Below are 11,125 nucleotides of genomic sequence, written 5' to 3' on the forward strand. Positions count from 1 at the left end.
GTTTGGTGTTGAAAAACAGAAGCATATGCAGAAAAGTACCTCATACCTACAGTAAAATATGGTGGTGGATCTTTGATATTATGGGGCTATTTTCTTTTTAGATAGCAGTGTGATGTCTGTAACACCAGCAAGACAATAACCCCAAGCACTAATCAAAATCCACAAAGAAATGGTTAATTGACCACGCTGTTTTGAATAGAAGAAGGCAGTCCATAAGAGCAGATGAAGGATATCAAGGATCTGGAAAGATTCTGTATGGAGGAATGGTCTAAGATCCCTCCCATCGTGTTCTCCAATCTCATAAAGCAGTTCTGAAAAAGGCTTAGAGTCGTTATCCTCGCAAGGGATATTGAAAACGGGTGCCAATAATTTTTTCCCTTATCCTTTTGAGATTTACTTGTTAAAAAAATTACTTTCTATGAGGAATAATATTTGCATAGAATAATATAATTTCCCAATTTTTTGGAGCATACAGTATAGCTCAGTATTTGTATAATGTTTTTAAAGTATTTTTTGCACATCAAGGGTGCCAATAATTATGAACCTGACTGTGGTTGTTCAAGTGTTTTGATATCTATCTTTGTTGTGACAGTCTAACACTGGATAAACATGTAGACTGTAAATGCAGGTTGACAGCAGAAAGTTAATCTCTGGGTCAGACTCAACAGCGAGGAGGCAGCGGTGTAGTGGAGGCTAAACGCAAGTAAACACTTTTTTTGCGGTACAGTTTACTCACCTTTTGCAGAAAAATGTATTGAAAGTGTAGGAAGTTTACACACCTTTTTTTTTTTACCACTACCTCACTTTGAGTAGGGTAAAGGTCACAAGTGACAACAAAGAAAAATACCTTGCCTAGGTGTGTGTGTGTTTGGAGTGAGAAAGAAAGAGAGCGAGAGAAAGAGAGAGGTGTAAAACATCAGTAGACTCCCAGGGGTCTTGTCTTAAACAGAAGAAAACGCAGAAGATGTGTCTCAATTGCCACAGAGATAGGGCTTTCAAAGGCTAGGAGTGAAACAAGGGGAGAGGTTTCCCTTCATCTCTCTTAGCTCAGTGGGTGTGCTTGCATTCTGCAGAGAGAGAGAGAAAGAGAGAGATGACATCAATATCACAAGTAGGGTTGTACATTTTGGGGAATATTCAGAGGTGGAAACTTTCTGTGGGAATTAAAGGGAATATATGGGAAGTAAATATATGCAAATGAACATTAATACTATTTAAATGTGGATGTTTTTTGCATTGGATATATTTACCATATAATATGGAGACAGAAACATAAACCTTTTACCTTATCATAAGTAGACATAATTGCAAATGATTTTGATTAAATTTTTTATAATTTATAAGTGCACATTTTGAGTGTTCCTTATTTGTTAAGTAAATAAAACGGAACCAAAAAAAGAAAAACGGAACCAACAAATGATAGTCTAAAAACTAAAGCTTTTGGTTGTCTTCCTCTCAGGCTTCCATGTCTTCTCCCTGGACCTCCTCAATGTCCACCTCTTGAACATCAGACTCTGAGGCCTCATCTTCACTGTCACTTTCCAACCTTGTTGAGGATGGCTCGTCATCAGGCTCAAAAAGCCTAAAATCTGCCCGGATGGCCACCAATTTTTTAACCCTTGTATTGGTCAGCCTGTTGCGTGCTTTGGTGTGTGTGTTCCCAAACAAGGACCAGTTGCGCTCTGAGGCGTAACTGGAGGATGATGGAGGCAACAGGCTGAAAGAGCCTCAGATCCACAAAGCCCCTTCCACTAGGTGGCTGATGAGATATGTTGGCATGACTGCAATACAGCAGTATGGGCTTCAGGCAGAAGTCCTCACGCTTTTGATGTATTTCAGAACTGCAGTTTCCTCTGCTTGAAGCAACAGTGAAGTCGGCAGGGCGGTACAGATTTCTTCTCTTACAGTGAGAGAATAAAGTATTTGATCCCCTGCTGATTTTGTACGTTTGCCCACTGACAAAGAAATGACCCGTCTATAATTTTAATGGTAGGTTTATTTGAACAGTGAGAGAGAATAACAACAACAAAAACGCATGTCAAAAATTGTATAAATGGATTTGCATTTATATAGAGAAATAAGTATATGACCCCTCTGCAAAACATGACTTAGTACTTGGTGGCAACCCCTTGTTGGCAATCACAAAGGTCAGACGTTTCTCGTAGTTGGCCACCAGGTTTGCACACATCTCAGGAGGGATTTTGTCCCACACCTCTTTGCAGATCTTCTCCAAGTCATTAAGGTTTCGAGGCTGACGTTTGGCAACTCAAATCTTCAGCTCCCTCCAAAGATTTTCTATGGGATTAAGGTCTGGAGACTGGCTAGGCCACTCCAGAACCTTAATGTGCTTCTTCTTGAGCCATTCCTTTGTTGCCTTGGCCGTGTGTTTTGGGTCATTGTCATGCTGGAATAGCCATCCACGACCCATTTTCAATGCCCTGGCTGAAGGAAGGAGGTTCTCACCCAAGTTTGACGGTACATGGCCCCGTCCATCGTCCCTTTGATGTGGTGAAGTTGTCCTGTCCCCTTAGCAGAAAAACACCCCCAAAGCATAATGTTTCCACTTCCATGTTTGACGGTGGGGATGGTGTTCTTGGGGTCAGCATTCCTCCTCCTCCAAACACGGCGAGTTGAATTGATGCCGAAGAGCTCCATTTTGGTCTCATCTGACCACAACACTTGCACCCAGTTGTCCTCTGAATCATTCAGATGTTCATTGGCAAACTTCAGACGGGCATGTATATGTGCTTTCTTGAGCAGGGGGACCTTGCGGGCGCTGCAGGATTTCAGTCCTTCACGGCGCAGTGTGTTACTAATTGTTTTCTTGGTGAATTTGGTCCCAGCTGCCTTGAGATCATTGAAAAGATCCTCCCGTGTAGTTCTGGGCTGATTCCAGCCTTGTGTAGGTCTATAATCTTGTCCCTGACATCCTTGGAGAGCTCTTTGGTCTTGGCCATGGTGGAGAGTTTGGAATCTGATTGATTGATTGCTTCTGTGGACAGGTGTCTTTTATACAGGTAACAAACTGAGATTAGGAGCACTCCCTTTAAGAGTGTGCTCCTAATCTTAGTTTGTTACCTGTATAAAATACACCTGGGTGCCAGAAATCTTTTTGATTGAGAGGGGGTCAAATACTTATTTCCCTCATTAAAATGCAAATACAATTATAATATCTTTGACATGCGTTTTCCTGGATTTTTTGTTGTTATTCTGTCTCTCACTGTTAAAATAAATCTATCATTAAAATTATAGACTGGTGATTTCTTTGTCAGTGGGCAAATGTACAAAATCAGCAGGGGATCAAATACTTTTTTCCCTCACTGTACATCTGCAAGCAGAGTCTGAACATCAAACAGGATGGCATTGTCTCCCTCAATCCATGCAATGGCTACTGCTATAGGTTTCAGGAGTTTCAGGCTGCTTACCACTCTCTCCCAAAATACATCATCCAGGAGGATCCTCTTGATGGGGCTGTCTATATCAGCAGACTGTGATATGGAAATTTCTTGGAGACTCCTTCCCCTCCAGGAGACTGTCAAACATGATGACAACACCACCCCAAAGTGTGTTGCTGGGCAGCTTCAATGTGGTGCTCTTATTCTTCTCACTTTGCTTGGTGAGGTAGATTGCTGCTATAACTTGATGACCCTTCACATAGCTAACAATTTCCTTGGCTCTCTTGTAAAGCGTATCCATTGTTTTCAGTGCCATGATGTCCTTGAGGAGCAGATTCAATGCATGAGCAGCACAGCCAATGGGTGTGATGTAAGGGTAGGACTTTAGACCAAGCAGCCTTTATGTTCGTAGCATTACCTGTCACCAGTGCAAATACCTTCTGTGGTCCAAGGTCATTGATAACTGTCTTCAGCTCATCTGCATGTTGTCCCTTGTGTCTGTCTGTGTTCTTGTAGAATACTGGTTGAAGGGTGGAGATGATGTAGCATGCTTTTGTCACTTCTAGGTTAGACTACTGCAAACTACTAAAGCACTAAATAAACTTCAGTTAGTGCTAAATACGGCCCAAAAATGTGATCATATTACTCCAGTGCTTGCCTCCCTACACTGGCTTCCTGTTAAGGCAAGGGCTGATATCAAGGTTTTACTGCTAACCTACAAAGCATTACATGGGCTTGCTCCTACCTATCCTTCCCGATATGGTCCTGCCGTGCATACCTACACGTACGCTATGGTCACAAGACGCAGGCCCACTAATTTTCCCTAGAATTTCTAAGCAAACAGCTGGAGGCAGGGCTTTCTCCTATAGAGCTCAATTTTTATGGAATGGTCTACCTAACCATGTGAGAGACACAGACTCGGTCTCAACCTTTAAGTATTTATTGAAGACACATCTCTTCAGTAGGTCCTATGATTGAGTGTAGTCTGGCCCAGGAATGTGAGGGTGAACGGAAAGGCACTGGAGCAACGAACCGCCCTTGCTGTCTTTACCTGGCCGTTTCCCCTCTCTCCACTGGGATTCTCTGCCTCTAACCCTATTACAGGGGCTGAGTCACTGGCTTACTGATGCTCTTCCATGCCGTCCCTAGGAGGGGTGCGTCACTGACGTGGTCTTCCTATCTGGGTTGGTGCCCCCCCCTTGGGTTGTGCCGTGGCGGAAATCTTTGTGGGCTATACTCGGCCTTGTCTCATGATGGTAAGTTGGTGGTTGAAGATATCCCTCTAGTGGTGTGGGGGCTGTGCTTTGGAAAAGTGGGTGGGGTTATATCCTGCCTAATTGGCCCTGTCCGGGGGTATCATCGGATGGGGCCACAGTGTCTCCTGACCCCTCCTGTCTCAGCCTCCAGTATTTATGCTGCAGTAGTTTATGTGTCAGCGGGCTAGGGTCAGTCTGTCATATCTGGAGTATTTCTCCTGTCTTATCCGGTGTCCGGTGTCCGGTGTTTAAGTATGCTCTCTCTAATTCTCTCTTTCTTTCTTTCTCTCTCTCTCTCGGAGGACCTGAGCCCTAGGACCATGCCTCAGGACTACCTGGCATGATGACTCCTTGCTGTCCCCAGTCCACCTGGCCGTGCTGCTGCTCCAGTTTCAACTGTTCTGCCTGCGGCTATGGAACCCTGACCTGTTCACCGGATGTGCTACCTGTCCCAGACCTGCTGTTTTCATCTCTCTAGAGACAGCAGGAGCGGTAGAGATACTCTCAATGATCGGCTATGAAAAGCCAAGTGACATTTTCTCCTGAGGTGCTGACCTGTTGCACCCTCAACAACTACTGTGATTATTATTATTTGACCATGCTGGTCATTTATGAACATTTGAACATCTTGGCCATGTGCTGTTATTATCTCCACCCGGCACAGCCAGAAGAGGACTGGCCGCCCCTCATAGCCTGGTTCCTCTCTAGGTTTCTTCCTAGGTTTTGGCCTTTCTAGGGAGTTTTTTCTAGCCACCCTGTTTCTACACCTGCATTGCTTGCTGTTTAGGGTTTTAGGCTGGGTTTCTGTACAGCACTTTGAGATATCAGCTGATGTAAGAAGGGCTATATAAATACATTTGATTTGATGTAGTTAATTATTCCTAACCCACGAACATTCGACCACCCATCAGAGATGATTGCAATACAGTCTGCTTTCTCTTATGATTTGCTTGACATTCACTTGAACTCGTCATCCAGCAAATTAGTAGATAAATCATGTCTGGTTGGAGGGGTGTATGCTGGGCGAGAAACATTCAGAAATCTCTTCCAATACACGTTGCCTGTGAGCATCAGAGGTGAACCAGTTGCATACACAGCTCGAGCAAAACATTCATCATCATTTCTCTGGCTACGTTCCTCCATTGAGTAAAAAAAAACGTATTCCAGGAGGACCATGAGCTGTTGCTATCGATAAGGTGTCTGATTAATAATTTTGAGTAAATGAGTAAAAAAAAATATATACAATTCCATGTACAGATAAATAGTTAAGCAGTTAGATTAAACAACTCCTTCGTAAGATAAATGTATGGAAACAGGTGAATTAACACTCTTCAGTTAGCAGGCTCAAGCAAGCTAAAAACCCGCATGGTAGCAAAAACTATTGTTCAGTTAGAAATGATGTAAACACACTTTGCCGTAGGCTACTGTTTACTAGTTAACAAAAAAAGAATGTATATCATGTAAAATATATTCACCCCACCCAGTATTGTAATCAAAACTTACCCGAAAGCATGTAGTCCTTGGCTCAGACAGTGTAGTAGTGTGGGCTTAATAGCATCTCATTAGTGTGCAAGAATCAGCTGTACATGTGATTGAAGAATGCACTGTGCATGCAGAGGGTTGCAATTCCATTGAATTGGGGTTAACCAAAAAATGTGTATCCCACAAAAAGGTTCACTGTTATAAGCTAACTTTTTTAATTAATTTAAGCAAAATTCCCCAACTGGAAAATTTCCGGGAAAATTCTGGAAATTTACCGGAAAGTTTCTGACTCTTTGCAACTGTAATCACAAGTCCCTCTAAACACTGACACAATCCCCTAGCATTATGAATGTAATTAGCCCCACCTGCTATTACACCCCCATAAAGGAAATGAGAATTAAAAACAGATTCAGCCCCTGGTTCGACTGTGATTTACTTCACCTCAAGAATTCCATTTGGCAAATCGCTTAGCACACGCATAACTCAGGCTAACTGGCTCTCTGGGGAAGGAACCAAAGGGAGTGACAAATATAGGGAAGGTAATCAGGGAAGTGATGGAGTCCAGGTGAGTCGGATGATACGCAGGTGCGCGTAAAAATGGTGACAGGTGTGCGCCATAACGAGCAGCCTGATGACCTAGAGGCCGGAGAGGGAGCACACGTGACAGTACCCCCTCCCCGACTCACGGCTCCAGCCACAGGATGCCGACCAAAATGATGCCAGTTCAGGCAAATGAGAAATAATTGCACTCAGGCTATCCGGAAGGCCAAAGTTAGTTACTTTAAGGAACAGTTCTCTCACTGTGGGTCTAACCCCAAGAAGTTCTGGAAAATGGTTAAAGACCTGGTGAATAAACCCTCCTCCTCACAGCTGCCCATGTCTCTTAATGTTGATGATGTGGTTATTACTGACAACAAGCACATGGCTGAGCTCTTCAATCACCACTTCATTAAGTCAGGATTCCTATTTGACTCTGCCATGCCTCCTTGCATGTCCAACATTTCCTCATCTACTACTCCTTCTAATGCGACTATCCTCAATGCTCCTCATTATTTTCCCCCTGCCCGCTACAAAGTTTCTAACTGCAAGCGATCACTGAGTCCGAGGTGCGAAAGGAGCTCCTTAAACATGACCCCTAAAAAACATCTGGGTCAGATGGTTTAGAGCCTTTCTTTTTTAAGGTTGCTGCCCCTATCATCGCCGAGCCTGTCTCTCCTCTCTGGGGAGGTTCACATTGCTTGGAAGGAAGCCACGGTGTCCTTTATTCAAAGGGGAAGATCAAGCTGATCCTAACTGTTATAGGCCAATGTCTATGTTGCCCTGTTTATCAAAAGTGTTGGAAAAACAAGAAAATAATCAACTGGCTGGCTTTCTTGATGTCTATAGTATTATTTTGGGTATGCAATCTGGTTTCCGCTGAGGTTATGGATGTCTCATTACAACCTTAAAGGTCCTAAATTATATCACCAACTGCCCTTGATTCTAAACAATGTTGTGCGGCTATTTTTATTGACTTGACACGGTAGACCATTTCATTCTTGCAAAGCAGTATTGGTGTCTCTAAGGGGTCTTTGGACTGGTTTGCTAACTACCTCTCTCAAAGAGTGCAGTGTATAAAGTCTGAATATCTGCTGTCTCAGTCACTGCCTGTCACCATGGGAGTACCCCAAGGCTCGGTCCTAGGCCCCACACTCTTCTCAATTTACATCAACAACATAGCTCAAGCAGTAGGAAGCTCTCTCAACCTTGTTCTGAACACCTCCAAAACAAAGGTCATGTGGTTTGGTAAGGAGAATGCCCATCTCCCCACCGGTGTGATTACTACCTCTGAGGGTTTAGAGCTTGAGGTAGTCACCTCATACAAGTACTTGGGAGTATGGCTAGACGGTACACTGTCCTTCTCTCAGCACATATCAAAGCTGAAGGCTAAGATTAAATCTATACTTGTTTTCCTCTATCGTAATACTCCTCTTTCACCACAGCTGCCAAACTAACCCTGATTCAAATGAACGTCCTACCCATGCTAGATTACAGAGATGTAATTTATAGATTGGCAGGTAGGTAGGGTGCTCTCAGATAGAATGACTTTACCATTCAGCCATCAGATTTGCCACCAATGCTCCTTATAGGACACATCACTGCACTCTATACTACTGTGTAAACTGGTCATCTCTATATACCCATTGCAAGATCCACTGGTTGATGCTTATTCATAAAACCCTCTTAGGCCTCATTCCCCAATATCTGAGATACCTACTGCAGCCCTCATCCTCCACATGCAACACTCGTTCCACCCGTGCCAATCACATTCTGTTAAAGGTCCCCAAAGCACACATATCCCTGGGTCGCTCCTCTTTTCACTTTGCTGCAGCTAGCGACTGTAACGAGCTGCAAAAAAAACCTCAAACTGAACGTTTTATCTCCATCTCTTCATTCAAAGACTCAATCATGGACACTTTACAGACAGTTAAAAATAAAATACATTTTTTTTGGTCACATAGACATGGTTAGCAGATGTTATTGGAGTGTAGTGAAATGCTTGTGCTTCTAGTGCCGACAGTGCAGTAATATCTAACAAGTAATCGAACAATTCCACAACTACCTAATACACACAAATCTAAGTAATGTGATGGATTAAGAATATGTACATATAAATATATGGATGAGCAATGACCAAGCGGCATAGACAAGATGCAATTCTGCAAAGCAGTTGTGGCTGCATTGTATTGGTGTCTCTACCTTCTTGCCCTTTGTGCTGTTGTCTGTGCCCAACAATGTTTGTACCCCATTTTGAGGTACTACCATGTTGTGATGCTGCCATGCTATGTTGTTGTCTAAAGTCTCTCTTTATGTAGTGCTGTGTTGTCTCTTGCTAAAAGGCCTTGTGCCTTTTGGTTGGCTGTCATTGTAAATAAGAATTTGTTCTTAACAGACTTGACTAGTTAAATAAAGGTTAAATAAATAAAATATAAGCTACGATATGAGGTCCTAAACTTATCATGAAAGTGCATCCTTGTAGCTGTGTGGGTTAATATAGCCAAAACATTTGCCTGAGCCAATGGCCACCAACCCCATACAAATTATGATTCATAACATTGTCATTTTTACACATAGTATTTTTGCAATGTGTCATGAATATGAACTCAATATAGCATTTTTATTGGTACAGAGCAGACATAATCATGCCCTATGTGTACAAACGTAAAACAAGCAGGGGTCTAGCCACCCCTTGAAGTTCTTGAGAGAGCAGCCAAAGAAGTGAGAGAAGGGAATGAGTCCATTCGAGCAGCATCAAGTTATGAAAAAACAGACGGAATGACACTGAAGAGGTACATTGACAAAAAAGAAAACAAATGATCCTTTGTGGAAGGACTTATTTGGAAGACAATTGGAGGTTTACTTGGAGTTAGTTGCAGCATGTTTAGCAATGCATATACAATACATGACCAACAGCATGAACATCTCATTCCAAAATCATGGGCATTAATACGGAGTTGGTCTCCCAGAGAACGTGTTTACACTGCTCCAGAGTCCAATGGCGGCGAGCTTTGCACCACTCCAGCCAACGCTTGGTATTGCGCATGATGATCTTAGGCTTGTGTGCGGTTGCTCGAGCGTGGAAATCCATTTCATGAAGTTCCCGAAGAACAGTTCTTGTGCTGACTTTGCTTCCAGAGGCAGTTTAGAACTCGGTATCAAGCACTTACAGTTGAACGGGGCAGATCTAGCAGGGCAGAAATTTGACGAACTGACTTGCTGGAAAGGTGGCTTCCTATGATGGTGCCACATTGAAAGTCACTGAGCTCTTCAGTAAGCCATTCTACTGCCAATGTGTGTGTATGGCGATTGCATGGCTGTGTGCTCAATTTTATACATCTGTTAGCAACAGTGTGGCTGAAATAGCCAAATCCACTAATTTAAAGGGGTGTCCACATACTTTCGTATATACTGTGTATTATGGTACAGCTACATGGAAAGATGTCAGATATTGATTCTGGTAGTATTGCTAAGAATGGATAAATTCAGGGTGTCTAGCAGCTTGATCATTATATTTACAGGCATATATTATGGTAAGATTAATTGATACTCGTCTCATTGTAAGTGGTGAAATATGTACAGCTAGTTATAATTGTAATGGTTTAGTAGATTATAATAAGACTATCAGTCTTTACCTGGCTAAAAGAAAAGGAATATAATATCTATTATTTACAGGAAACTACAATTACAGATTAGGTTGTATTGAAAAATGACTGGGAGGGAGAACTATATTTCTGTTATGGGCAAAGAAACTAAAAAAAATACAAATTTTGATCTGAATGTGCAAACACTCCAAACATGAGTTTAAAAAAAAAAATGTAACTAGGCAAGTCAGTTAAGAACTAATTCTTATTTACAATGACAGCCTGCCAGGGAACAGTGGGTTAATTACCTTGTTCAGGGGCAGAAGTACAGATTTTTACCATGTCAGCTCAGGGATTTGATTCAACAACCTTCCCGTTACTGGATCAATGCTCTAACCACTCGATAGCGGGGTGGTTTGGTATTTTATTAGGATACCCATTAGCTGTTGCAAAAGCAGCAGCTACTCTTCCTGGGGTCCACACAAAACAGCAATAGACAAGAACAGCTCAAAGACAACAACAAAAAAAGTATTGTTCTGTTTAAGGCACATAGTTTGTGTATGCATTGATATGTAGGCTATCTAGGTCAAATAGGGGAGAGGCGTTGCGCCACGAGGTGCTGCTTTATCTGTTTTGAAACCAGGTTTGCTGTTTATTTGAGCAATATAAGATGGAAGTTCCATGCAACTAAGGCTCTATATAATACTGTACGCTTTCTTGAATTGGGGACTGAAAACATCCTTGATCTTTTTGGCCTTCCTACATCGGGTGCTGTAGGTGTCCTGGAGGACGGGTAGTTTGCCCCCGGTAATGCGTTGAGCAGACTACACCACCCTCTGGAGAGCCTTGCGGTTGAGGGTGGTGTAGTTGC

Source organism: Oncorhynchus mykiss, chromosome 6 (genome assembly GCF_013265735.2).
Source record: "Oncorhynchus mykiss isolate Arlee chromosome 6, USDA_OmykA_1.1, whole genome shotgun sequence".
In the NCBI taxonomy this organism is placed as follows: Eukaryota; Metazoa; Chordata; class Actinopteri; order Salmoniformes; family Salmonidae; genus Oncorhynchus; species Oncorhynchus mykiss.